The sequence below is a fragment of the Thalassophryne amazonica genome, chromosome 3, assembly GCF_902500255.1.
Source record: "Thalassophryne amazonica chromosome 3, fThaAma1.1, whole genome shotgun sequence".
In the NCBI taxonomy this organism is placed as follows: domain Eukaryota; kingdom Metazoa; phylum Chordata; class Actinopteri; order Batrachoidiformes; family Batrachoididae; genus Thalassophryne; species Thalassophryne amazonica.
Genome location: NC_047105.1, coordinates 257,722 through 272,487, shown reverse-complemented (window position 1 = coordinate 272,487; position 14,766 = coordinate 257,722).

The following is a 14,766-nucleotide window of genomic DNA, read 5'->3' as shown; positions in this document are numbered from 1 at the left end:
TGGGGCAACTGTTTGTTGTGATTTGGCGCTATATAAAAAAATTGATTGATTGATTGATTGATTTCAAATGGCAACTTTCTGGCTTTAAGAAACACTATAAGAAATCAAGAAAAAAAGATTGTGGCAGTCAGTAACGGTTACTTTTTTTAGACCAAGCAGAGGAAAAAAATATGGAATCACTCTGTAAATTTTCATCCCCAAAACTAACACTTGCATCAAATCAGATCTGCTCATTGACATTGACCCTATGTGTCTTTTTGCAAGGAATCTTTTTGCAGTTTTTGCTCTATGGCAAGATGCATTATCATCTTGAAAAATGTTTTCATCATCCCCAAACATCCTTTCAATTGTCCAAAATATCAACATAAACTTGTGCATTTATTGATGATGTAATGACAGCCATCTCCCCAGTGCCTTTACCTGACATGCAGCCCCATATCATCAATGACTGTGGAAATTTACATGTTCTGTTCAGGCAGTCATCTTTATAAATCTCATTGGAACGGCACCAAACAAAAGTTCCAGCATCATCACCTTACCCAATGCAGATTCGAGATTCATCACTGAATATGACTTTCATCCAGTCATCCACAGTCCACGATTGCTTTTCCTTAGCCCATTGTAACCTTGTTTTTTTCTGTTTAGGTGTTAATGATGGCTTTCATTTAGCTTTTCTGTATGTAAATCCCATTTCCTTTAGGTGGTTTCTTACAGTTCAGTCACAGATGTTGACTCCAGTTTCCTCCCATTCGTTCCTCATTTGTTTTGTTGTGCATTTTTTGATTTTTGAGACATATTGCTTTAAGTTTTCTGTCTTGACGCTTTGATGTCTTCCTTGGTCTACCAGTATGTTTGCCTTTAACAACCTTCCCATGTTGTTTGTATTTGGTCCAGAGTTTAGACACAGCTGACTGTGAACAACCAACATCTTTTGCAACATTGCGTGATGATTTATCCTCTTTTAAGAGTTTGATAATCCTCTCCTTTGTTTCAATTGACATCTCTGGTGTTGGAGCCATGATTCATGTCAGTCCACTTGGTGCAACAGCTCTCCAAGGTGTGATCACTCCTTTTTAGATGCAGACAATGAGCAGATCGGATATGATGCAGGTGTTAGTTTTGGGGATGAAAATTTACAGGGTGATTCCATAATTTTTTCCTCTGCTTGGTCTAAAAAAGTAACCGTTACTGACTGCCACAATCTTTTTTTTCTTGATTTCTTATAGTGTTTCTTAAAGCCAGAAAGTTGCCATTTGAAATGACTTTAGTTTTGTGTCATGTCTGTGATCTGCTTTTTTTCTACAAAATTAAACAACTGAATGAACATCCTCCAAGGCCGGTGATTCCATAATTTTTGCCAGGGGTTGTAGTAGTCTATGATGACTTTTTCACCTTTTTTCAGCATCATACATTTTGAGCGAAGCTAAATGAGTCTAATAATAGATTAAATGCAGTGTTGAGGCTGTCATTCTCAGCATCTGTGTGGATGTTAAAATCGCCCACTATAATTATCTTATCTGAGCTAAGCACTAAGTCAGACAAAAGGTCAGAAAATTCACAGAGAAACTCACAGTAACGACCGGGTGGACGATAGATAATAACAAATAAAACTGGTTTTTGGGACTTCCAATTTGGATGATTTAAGGCTTCTGATTTAAGGCTCTCTTTTTCAGAGGAGCTACAGCATCCAAAGTTGTCCTCAATGAGGATATAAAACTATTGACGAGATACTCTATCTCACTTACAGAGTTTAAGTAGCTACTCTGCACTGTGTTGGTATATGGCATTAGAGAACATAACAAAGAAGGAATCATATCCTTAAACCTAGTTACAGCGCTTTCTGAAAGACTTCTAGTGTAATGAAACTTATTCCCCACTGCTGGGTAGTCCATCAGAGTAAATGTAAATGTTATTAAGAAATGATCAGACAGAAGGGAGTTTTCAGGGAATACTGTTAAGTCTTCAATTTCCATACCATAAGTCAGAACAAGATCTAAAATATGATTAAAGTGGTGGGTGGACTCATTTACATTTTGAGTGAAGCCAATCAAGTCTAATAATAGATTAAATGCAGTGTTGAGGCTGTCATTCTCAGCATCTGTGTGGATGTTAAAATCGCCCACTATAATTATCTTATCTGAGCTAAGCACTAAGTCAGACAAAAGGTCTGAAAATTCACAGAGAAACTCACAGTAACGACCAGGTGGACGATAGATAATAACAAATAAAACTGGTTTTTGGGACTTCCAATTTAGATGGACAAGACTAAGAGTCAAGCTTTCAAATGAATTAAAGCTCTGTCTGGGTTTTTGATTAATTAATAAGCTGGAATGGAAGATTGCTGCTAATCCTCCGCCCCGGCCCGTGCTACGAGCGTTCTGGCAGTTAGTGTGACTCGGGGGTGTTGACTCGTTTAAACTAACATATTCATCCTGCTGTAACCAGGTTTCTGTTAGGCAGAATAAATCAATATGTTGATCAATTATTATATCTTTTACTAACAGGGACTTAGAAGAGAGAGATCTAATGTTTAATAGACCACATTTAACTGTTTTAGTCTGTGGTGCAGTTGAAGGTGCTATATTTTTTCTTTTAGAATTTTTATGCTTAACTAGATTTTTACTGGTTGTTGGTGGTCTGGGAGCAGGCACCGTCTCTACGGGGATGGGGTAATGAGGGGATGGCAGGGGGAGAGAAGCTGCAGAGAGGTGTATAAGACCACAGCTCTGCCTCCTGGTCCCAACCCTGGATAGTCACGGTTTGGAGGGTTTAAGAAAATTGGCCAGATTTCTAGAAATGAGAGCTGCTCCATCCAAAGTGGGATGGATGCCGTCTCTCCTAACAAGACCAGGTTTTCACCAGAAGCTTTGCCAATTATCTATGAAGCCCACCTCATTTCAAATCAAGCATAACATGACATGTCAAAATTTCACTAATTAGGCCAACCTTCACTTCCCTATAAAAATCTGTACACTGTAAATTTTGCAGAGTAAAATATACTCTGCCAGGAGTCCAAATACAGTTAAATATACTCTATCACGGTGCTAAATAAATTGTATCACAGGGTAAAATCAACTCTATCATGCTGTGAATGACTCTTATTGGAGTTGAGAAACAGCAGAGCTGATTTCACTCTATAACAGAATGTAAAGTAAGTCCCTTCGGCTGCTCCCTTGTTTGCACTTGGTGTCGCCACAGCAAATCCAAGGTGGATCTGCATGTTGAATTGGCACAAGTTTTACGCCGGATGCCCTTCCTGACGCAACTCCATTACATGGAGAAATGTGGCAGGGGTGGGATTTGAACCCGGAACCTTCTGAACTGAAACCAAGTGCATTAACCACTTGGCCACCACCCTGCCTCTATAACAGAATGTATTTAACTCAGTTTGGACTGGAACCAAATGTTAACCTGGCAGAATATATTTTAATCTGCAAAATTTACTGTGTAGTTCAAAGATGATATTACACAATATGTAGTCTTGGATACTTTCTGAAATCACTCATCACTCACTCATCGCTCATCTTCAACCGCTTTTCCGGGTTTGGGTCGTGAGGACAACAGCTCCAGTAGGGGACCCTAGACTTCCCTTTCCTGGGCCACATTGACCACCTCTGACTGGGGGATCCCGAGGTGTTCCCAAGCCAGTGTGGAGAGATAATCTCTCCACCTAGTCCTGGGTCTTCCCCAGGGTCTCCTCCCAGATGGACGTGCCTGGAACACCTCCCTAGGGAGGCACCCAGGAGGCATCCTTACCAGATGAGACGTAGCGGCAGGCTGCCTAAACTTAAAGCCAGTTTGGCGTGTTCTCCTGTTGCTCTCTCTGGAGATATTGGGTTGGCATCTCTTCCCTGTATTTCATGGCGTTTTCTTGATCCGATTCCCTCCTCTTTGGTTCCTGTGGTCGGCTCGGTTGAGGTGCAACCGGCAAATCTCTCCTTTCCTTACCGCAGTGGGCGTGGGGTGAATCTACGGAATCTCCGGCCTCTCGCCTGAGCCCAACAGTCGGCTAATGCTCCGGCTCCTGTTAGGATGGTGCTAGTAAATGCGAGATCACTGGCCAACAAAACCTTTATCCTGAAGGATTTTTTTATGGCCTGTGGATTGGATTTTCTCTGTGTTACTGAGACTTGGATGACTGCTGGTGAGTCTAGTGTTTTCTGTGAACTTATGCCACCTGACTGTACATATTTTAACTCTCCGAGAACGTCAGGACGTGGCGGAGGCACTGCGACTGTTTACAAAGAACAATATAAGTGTAAACGGGTCAATATGGCAACATCTTATTCCAGCTTTGAATCTCACTTATTTGAACTTTGCTCTGACCTCCCGGTGTTGTGCGCTGTTGTTTACAGACCCCCTAAGTATAACAAAGATTTTATCAGTGATTTTGCTGATCTGTCGCAAATAATGCCAAACTATGATCTGATTTTAATAGTTGGTGATTTTAATATTCATGTTTGTTGCCCTCTGAAGCCGCTGGCCAATGATTTTTTAGATTTGATTGATTCTTTTAATTTTGTGCAGTCTGTGTCTCGTCTGACACAGGAACATGGGCACATTCTTGATCTCGTTTTAACTTATGGTTTTACTGTTTCTAATTTAGAGGTTTATGATGCTGTTTTTTTCGGACCATATGCCCATTGTTTTTGACATGCCGCATTTTTGTCATATGGTGAAATCTTGTGCTCCTACTCAGCGTGGTCATGTTCTTAATTCTTCCACTGCTGCTCAGTTCTCCACTGCTCTCGGTGTCTCGGTTTTAATTTAGATGTTGACTCCTTCACCTCTGAATTCAACTTGATCTGTCAGAGTGTCTTAGATACTGTGGCTCCATTGAAACGTAGATCTTCCAAACGTCGATCTGAGCCTTGGATGAATGATGTTACGCGCACTGTCAGGCGTGAGTGTAGGAGAGCTGAGCGAAGGTGGATGAAGGACAGATCTCAGTTGTCCTTCCAGTTACTGCGTGACTGTTGGCGTTTTTATCAGAAAACTATGAAGGCTGCTAAATTTAAGTACTTTTCTGATGTAATTGATTCGAACTGTCATAATCCTCGTGTTCTTTTAAAGATTGTAAATTCTGTTTTAAGTGCACCACAATTGAATTGTCTCGAGAGCTCCACTGAATTGTGTGAGAATTTTATGAGTTTTTTTTCTTAGAAAGGTTGCTGGTATCAGGGCCCTCATTAGTTCTCCTGTTTATGACCCTTCTATCTCTGTGACATGCTCAGCTGTTTTTGACCAGTTTGAGTCTGTCAGTTTGCTGTCTTTGAGAGATATTATTGATCATATGAAGCCTGCTGGTTCTCCAAATGACCCTTTGCCACCTCGTCTTCTTAAAGAGGCTTTTTCCATGTTGGCACCATTTGTATTGAATATTATTAATGGGAGTTTGGTTAATGGTATAGTGCCTACCAGTTTCAAGAATGCAGTGGTGACCCACTTATTAAGAAATCTGGCTTGGATTCTTCAGAATTTTACAATTTTAGGCCAATTTCCAAACTTCCTTTTCTCTCTAAAATTTTGGAGAAAATTTATACTGCCAGTTGAGTTCTTTTCTAAATAATCATGACACCCTGGAGATGTTTCAGTCTGGTTTTAAATTCCGTCACAGTACTGAGTCGGCACTGCTGTGGGTTTTTAATGACATTTGTGTAGCTATTGATTCTGGTCACTGTGTTGTTTTGGTCCTGTTGGACCTAACAGTGGCCTTCGATACAGTGGACCATCAGATCCTCTTGTCTCGCCTGGAAAACTGGGTGGGCATTAAGGGTGTTGTTTTAGATTGGTTTAGATCCTACCTATCAGAGAGAAGTTTTTGTGTCCATATTGGAGCTGTTGAATCTTGTGCAGCACCCCTTACATGTGGGGTGCCTCAAGGCTCCATACTTGGTCCGCTTCTTTTTCTCTGTATCTACTCCCAATGGGATCCATTTTTAGGAGACATGATATCTCTTTTCATTTTTATGCTGATGACCATAAGCAGCATTTTGAGATTTTTATCCATGCTTTTATCACTAATCGCCTGGACTATTACAATGCACTTTATATTGGGCAAGGTCAAAGAGGAAGCGTAGAGGTGACCCAGCTTTTTCAGTCGTTGCCCCAAAACTGTGGAAGATCTTCCTTTGCACATTAGGCAGGCTGATTCTCTCTCTGCTTTTAGATCTTCTCTTAAAACGCATTTCTTCTCTTTGGCTTTTAACACAGTTTGACATGTTTTATTTATTTATTTATTTTTTAGTGTTTCTGCTTTTAACTGTGGTTTATTTATTTATTTATTTTATCGTGCCTGTTCTTGTTGCACTTTGGTTGTTGGTATGCATTTTAAAGTGCTTTATAAATAAATTGATAATTGAACTGAGATACCTGAACCACCTCAGCTGGCTCCTTTCAATGCGAAGGCGCAGCGACTCTACTCCGAGCTCCCCATGGATGACCGAACTTCTCACCCTATCTCTAAAGCCCCTTTCACCCTGGTGTATTGTGCTTCATTTAAGGATGATTCTTTAACTACGGGCACTATTGGCCTTGTAAATGTAATTTCCACCACACCATTGCCTTACAATATAAAGCGCTTTGGGGCAACTGTTTGTTGTGATTTGGCGCTATATACATGTGCTCTGATGTCACTGTTTATCTCCATAGAAACTACCCAAACAATCTTTCATACAAACTGTTTAAAGGGACATTACGGTGTTGTGATGGAAATTACGGCAATAGTGTGGGACAACTACATTTTGTTTAAAAAAAATCACAACAGTTGTATGACATTGAATACCCCAATTATGTTTTGATTATTTTACTGATATTTTATTCAGAGATATTTTAAAACATTAGAAAAAATGTTTCTTTACTATTCATTTTTATCATTGAAGATCAAAAGTCTGGGTGTGGGACAAGCACAAAATGGCAATATTTGCATATCATAGACTACTAGAACAAATTTCTTAACACACTTTCATTGTAAAGATAACTATAAAAGTGTGAAATTTCCCCTTTTTTCTGTTTTTCATACAATATGATCAAAGGACATAAGTGCCTGTAGTCTAAGAATCACCCTTAAATACGGCCGAAATGCGCACGTACTCAGCCTTTTTCCGTGTTCGTAGATCTGCTTGTAGCTGCATGTGTTTGCTTTTTAATGTGTGCACACAGTCGCGTGTAGCTCTTTCTGCTATTTAACACCAGCTCCCTTCTGCTGGCCGTGCAGAACAAACAGTGGACTGTATCATGAGGTTTTTACAGTTGCATTGCAGCCACATATGTAGCCAAAGCTGCTATTTTCTGGCTTCTGTGGAAGTGCACTCTGTTCTCTACTGCATGGTGTGGTGCAGCTCATAAACAGAGTCATTTAACATTATTATTATTTATTTATTTATTTATTTATTTATTTTTTGTCTTGGTGGATCATTTTCTTTGTGTCCAGATGCTGCTGTCTGTCACAGATGTCTGGCTGTGGTAAAGGCTGCTGTGAATGAAGCGCTTGACTCTAAACTTTTAAAGCTCTGGTTGCTCCGATCAGGTCTGCTGATTTGATCAGACCTGATTGATCAGGCCGTCTGATGATTGCACGGACATGCAGCAACAGCGCTTTTATTTTAAAGAGTGACAGCTCTTTTCAGGTTTAATCAGATCTGATCGATCAGCATGTTTGATGATCACACCGACATGCAGCGAGTGCGCTTCTATTTTATAGTCACAGGTTTGATCAGACACAGAGAGAGACAGAGAGAGAGAGAGAATTTTGAATGTTAAAACAAAGCTTTATTCACAACAAATGAGTTACATCACTTCCATCATGCTGTCCCCCCCCCCGACAGGTGTCAGAAATGGAGCACCATTCTGCACAGACGAGAGAACATCATTTATGCACCATGTGTCTCTGAAGGTGTCCATGTTATCAGTAAGAGCATAAAACTGGAAGTCCACTCTGATCCGGGCTGCCAGGAGTCCCTTCAGCATAAACTCAGGGTCCACTGACCCCTGAGCTAAAACACAGTTTTTCAGAGTCTTCCAGATGGCCAACTTGGCGAGTCCACAAAGCAGGTTAATTAAAACATGCAACCTCCTGGATTGTGCGCGATATTTCGGACAAAAAATAAACAAGTCTATAGTGAACAACAACCCAAACCCTCAAAACCACCTCCCCAACAACCCAAACAGCCCTGATAAGCAGTGACACTGTGCAAAAACATGGTGAACAGTTTCTCTAAGTGGACAGCAAGGTCCAGCTGCATGTAGGTCGTCTTGAATGTTCATAATGTCCACCTCCAGCGTTGCCATGGCTTCCTTGACCCTAGCTGTGGAATAAGAAGTTTACTGTTGACACAAAACCCGAACCTGAGTTTTGCCAGCCTCCCACCACTGACTCACTGTCCCGAATGTCTCCTTCCTTCCCCTCCAGAAACCCCAAAAAGATTCAAATAAATTAAAAAGCGCCCTGTCGTGGAAAAGTTTGGTGGTGAATTTACAGTAAGTGTTGAACCTCTGAGTGTGTGAGTGGAATATTTCCGTGGTGATGAGATGATGATCTGAAAAGCTAACTGGCTGAATGAAACTCCTGCGTAATCTGTTCCGGAATGAGTGTGTCAAGCCTGGCTGCAGACACCACCCCATCTGAAACCCGAACCCATGTGTACTGTCTGTCCTGTGGGTGTGTGACCCTCCATGTGCCCAATAAATCCACCTCATGTAAAAAACCAGCCAGTGAGGAAACCGACTGCAAATGTGGCTCCTCACCAACCTGGTCCAGTGACATATCCACAGTGCAGTTGAAGTCACCCCCCAGCATCAAACAGTCACCAGGATCCTGCTGAACTAAAACGTCCCTCACCTGTTGAATAACCCCACCCGCTCTGAGCCCTCATTGTGCGTGTAAATATTTGTGAACACCATGGTCAACCCCTTGACCTGAGCCCTGACCAACAGAACCCGACCCTGAACGATCTCAGTGGTGGATAAAACAGTGACATCAAGTCGAGGCGAAAACAAAACCGCCACTCCAGCACTGATGTTGGAGCCATGACTCTGATAAAAGGTCCCCTCCACCACTGAGCCCAGTCCACTTCATTATCTGCATCAGAGTGAGTCTCCTGCAGGAACAACACCTGCAACCCCTTTTGCTCAAAGAGCTCAGAGACCAAAGCCCTCCTCCGGCTGTCCCTGCCACCGTTCATGTTCAAAGAGCCCACCTTCAGATGCTGCATGTGGACTGAGTGAAGAGAGAACAGAGAGAAAGACAAACAGAGAAGATAGAACACCCGGTGAGACACAGTCATACTCTACCTGGTGGATTTATGACCCCTGCGACCTCGCCCCCCACTTGGACAGAGATTCCTTCCCCAAAGCCGTGATATGTTTCCTGAGTCTGTACCGCTTCTTCTCATCCAGCAGGTCCAGACCAATGAGCCTCGTCAACACTTGAACAAATTTAACAAATTTCTCCGTGTCGGGAAAATAATCTGCAACTTTCACTGATTTACCAAATGAGTCATCCAGAAAACTGTTGATGTCCTGCAGCGTGTACAGATCACTGCTGTGAGAGAAGGAACCGGTGGTGGACATGCTGGAGTCTGAATCATAATCTGTTATCATCACTAATGCTTTGACTCAGTGGAGGTTTGGGGTCCACTGGGACCGGTGTCTCACAGTCAGCCCGTTCACCCTGTCCAACAGTGACTGAGGACTCAGCCGCAGCAGAAACATCAGCGTCGACCACAGAAGGAGAGACAGAAACATCAACTGGACCAACCGCAGAACCATCAGTCATTGCAGCATCAGTCAACCCAGAATGATCAGTTGTCAGCTGATCAGCAGATACACTGACAGCTTCAGGCTCAGAGACACCCTGCTGTGGAGACATAACCTCCTCCTGCACGCTGGTCCCCTCCCCTGGACCAGATACAAACACCGGGTCCCCGAGCCCCGAGGCCAAAGGCCCTAGAACTGGACCCGGGGCCGCCGACACAGACGCCCCAGAAACATCGCATTTGTGTGGATACGCGAGACGTTTGTGACCGATGTCCCCACATTCAAAACACTTCATGCTTCCTGAACTGGCATAAACCATGTAAAAAGTGTCCTCATGTTTGACTCTGAAGGACACGTCCAGAGTCTGGGTCGGACAGTTCAGGAACATGAACACCTGACGACGGAAGGACTGAAGGTGGCGAAGTTTCTCGCTCTTACAGCCCAGTCCGATCATCTTAAAACTGCTGGCAAACTTACCGAACCTCTGCAGCTCCCGACTGAGAGCCTCGTTTGAAACAAACGGAGGAACCCCAGAAATAATGATTTTAGTGGACGGACCGCAGAGAGGAGAAGCCTGCAGGTAAGAATCATTCAAATAAACCCCACTTTCAACAAGCTGAGCAGAGAAATGCTCCTCCGACAGAAAAACCACCACGGCTCTGTTCATCCTGGATGCAAATGTTAAGTTCTCATATCCGACCTGGTCGCCCACAGCCAGGAGGACATCCTCCACAGACACAGCTAGTGTCCGTGACCACCTTCACCCCGTGACGGAGCGAGAGGGCTGGCGGCGGCCCAGACACCATCCGCGCCGAAACCCGCCGCAAAAGTCACACAAAACCACACGCAAACCAGTCAAAACAGCAAAAACCAACCAACAAACAAAGGATTCAAAGGAATTTTATTGTCATATGCACAGAAGAACATGTTCCCTGCACAATGAAATATGTCTACTGCATTTAACCCATCCTAATTGCCAGTAGGAGCAGAAGTCACCATTAGGCGCCCGGGGACCAGCACCAGATGTACATCCCTGCCTTGGTCAACAGCAGGGCTGAGCAAACCAACGCCGACCCATAACAAACAACACACACACAACACACAATACATAGGCCAGCCCGGTACATAAACATATATATGAAAACCAAAACACGAGGGAAAAGGAGAAAAAAAAACCCTCATAGCCGCTGCATTACACAGCGGCAATGAGGAAAAAAATCCCCATCAGCACAGAAAAACAATAATCACACAGACAAAAACAAGGACGCAGGACGACAACCGAGATTTGAAAAGGTCCAGTTTATCAGAACACTCCGGAGGCAGCCTGTTTGGCGTCATCATCGGCCTTGTCCGACAATCCTGGAGGGGGGAGGGGCAGCCCTGAGCAGTCTGAGCAGTCCTAAGCAGTCCTGAGCACAGTCAACGTCAGAGCTGGAGAAACTGAGGGGAGGGGGGAAGACCAGGGAGTGAGGCTTAAGTGTTGATCTTCTGAGGAGGTTTTATCACAGTGACCTTGAAGTGCAGCTGTAGTTGGGGAAGCCAAATGAATAGCCAGATTAGCAGACGACTGAAAGATTCCACAGTTCTGAGATCAGAGTGGCTCTCAATGCATCTGAATGTAGAATGTGGTCATTCTACAAACCGAAGATTAACAAAACACCGAAAAGGAAGAAAAAAACGCCACCTCACCTAAACTGCATCACGACCCTCACTCACGCCCAAACTCCAAGCATGCACCAGATATATATATACACTCAACAAAAATACAAATGCAACACTTTTGGTTTTGCTCCCATTTTGTATGAGATGAACTCAAAGATCTAAAACTTTTTCCACATACACAATATCACAATTTCCCTCAAATATTGTTCACAAACCAGTCTAAATCTGTGATAGTGAGCACTTCTCCTTTGCTGAGATAATCCATCCCACCTCACAGGTGTGCCATACCAAGATGCTGATTAGACACCATGATTAGTGCACAGGTGTGCCTTAGACTGCCCACAATAAAAGGCCACTCTGAAAGGTGCAGTTTTGTTTTATTGGGGGGGATACCAGTCAGTATCTGGTGTGACCACCATTTGCCTCATGCAGTGCAACACATCTCCTTCGCATAGAGTTGATCAGGTTGTCAATTGTGGCCTGTGGAATGTTGGTCCACTCCTCTTCAATGGCTGTGTGAAGTTGCTGGATATTGGCAGGAACTGGTACACGCTGTCGTATACGCCGGTCCAGAGCATCCCAAACATGCTCAATGGGTGACATGTCCGGTGAGTATGCTGGCCATGCAAGAACTGGGACATTTTCAGCTTTTAAGAATTGTGTACAGATCCTTGCAACATGGGGCCGTGCATTATCCTGCTGCAACATGAGGTGATGTTCTTGGATGTATGGCACAACAATGGGCCTCAGGATCTCGTCACGGTATCTCTGTGCATTCAAAATGCCATCAATAAAATGCATGTGTTCTTCGTCCATAACAGACACCTGCCCATACCATAACCCCACCGCCACCATGGGCCACTGGATCCACAACACTGACATCAGAAAACCGCTCACCCACACGACACCACACACGCTGTTTGCCATCTGCCCTGAACAGTGTGAACCGGGATTCATCCGTGAAGAGAACACCTCTCCAACGTGCCAAACGCCAGCAAATGTGAGCATTTGCCCATTCAAGTCGGTTACGACGACGAACTGGAGTCAGGTCGAGACCCCGATGAGGACGACGAGCATGCAGATGAGCTTCCCTGAGACAGTTTCTGACAGTTTGTGCAGAACTTCTTTGGTTATGCAAACCGATTGTTTCAGCAGCTGTCCGAGTGGCTGGTCTCAGATGATCTTGGAGGTGAACATGCTGGATGTGGAGGTCCTGGGCTGGTGTGGTTACACGTGGTCTGCGGTTGTGAGGCTGGTTGGATGTACTGCCAAATTCTCTGAAACGCCTTTGGAGACGGCTTATGGTAGAGAAATGAACATTCAATACACAAGCAACAGCTCTGGTTGACATTCCTGCTGTCAGCATGCCAATTGCACGCTCCCTCAAATCTTGCGACATCTGTGGCATTGTGCTGTGTGACAAAACTGCACCTTTCAGAGTGGCCTTTTATTGTGGGCAGTCTAAGGCACACCTGTGCCTTATGTAGGACTGCCTTTTTGCATTTACGCAATATCTCTAAAATCAGAAAGGTCTTGTCTCAGAGTGATGCTGAAAAACTAATTCATGCATTTATTTCCTCTAGGCTGGACTATTGTAATTCATTATTATCAGGTTGTCCTAAAAGTTCCCTAAAAAGCCTTCAGTTAATTCAAAATGCTGCAGCTAGAGTACTGACGGGGACTAGCTGGAGAGAGCATATCTCACCCGTGTTGGCCTCTCTTCATTGGCTTCCTGTTAATTCTAGAATAGAATTTAAATTCTTCTTCTTACTTATAAGGTTTTGAATAATCAGGTCCCATCTTATCTTAGGGACCTCGTAGTACCATATTACCCCATTAGAGCGCTTCGCTCTCAGACTGCAGGCTTACTTGTAGTTCCTAGGGTTTGTAAGAGTAGAATGGGAGGCAGAGCCTTCAGTTTTCAGGCTCCTCTCCTGTGGAACCAGCTCCCAATTCAGATCAGGGAGACAGACACCCTCTCTACTTTTAAGATTAGGCTTAAAACTTTCCTTTTTGCTAAAGCTTATATTGCTGATTATGTTTAAAACTCCAGCTTTTGCTGGCTTCTGTTTATTCTTCTCTACAAGAGTCAAGACAGAAGTCAGACTACCAGAGCAAGAGCAGTGGAAAGTGCAAAATGTTTAAGGCAGAGCTTAAGTGCACTGATCTTTGCCACTGTGGTGGCTTGTGTTTTCAGAACTAATGTTGTATGTAACTATAACTGGGACCTCTTTTTTGTTGTCACTGTGCCACTGCAGTTGTGTTTTCAGAGCTAGCATTGCATTTCAGCATTCACTGTAACTGTGTGACCTCTTTTCTTTTTGTCATTAAAGAAAGAAAACAACAAAAAGTGGTTAAAGGAAAGAGCAATATGATGCAAAAAATATATTTCTGGGGATCATCACCCATTCACTCATCTGTCCCCATCACAAACATGGCACTTTCTCTGAGTTTTTGGGCAAAATACACAACAAAAAAAGTGAAAAATGCGGTGGAAAGTGGATATGTGTTGTGGTTTGTTTATGACCTGGAGTTCAAACACGTTGAGGCGGTTATAGAGGCAATGATGAGAGACCGCAGCTACTCTGTCCATCTTCAACTTCTCATTATTCACATTAAATCTTGCTAAAACATACGACGCAGCCTCCCTCATTTGCCTTGTCTTCCCTTCTCCACTGGGAACCATTAAAAATCACTGTCAGGTCCGTTGCCCGAACTGGACCTGGCACTTAAACTGTGCCTGAGATCGTATCCTGCAAAACACAGTTTCTCAAAGCACAATCACATAAAAAGAGACAACATAGAAGGGAGTAAGCAGTTAAGTTTCGATGTCAACAGAGTCCTGAAACAACCTTTAGTTCATCACTGTGGCTGAGCAATCATTTAGCTTAAATGCAGCATATATGAATGGGTACATAATTATTATGATTGAATGAGTAAATGAAATATAAAAGAATATAATTCAGACAATAATAAATGTAGAATCCTTTAACAAGTCAGCTAAGACACATATTCTTTCAGTCTTGTGGCTGGTTTCACTTCCACATCACACAGATAACAGATAGTTGATACAGTTCATTTCACAAGAAGCAGAAACTTAACTCAGACTACTTTTGATTACATTGAATATCATGTAAACAGGCAATGATTAATTAAATAAATAACTCATAAAATCTCCATCATTTCCCTCCTCTTTTAGCATTTATTTGCAGTTAGCTAGAGTAAAAATAAATGTATTGACAGTGTATGACAATAATAGAGCATAATTTCACTCATCCATCATGAGCACTTTTTTTTTACACATTTTCACTCATAACTTCATTACTTTACACTGTCAATTATCATCAT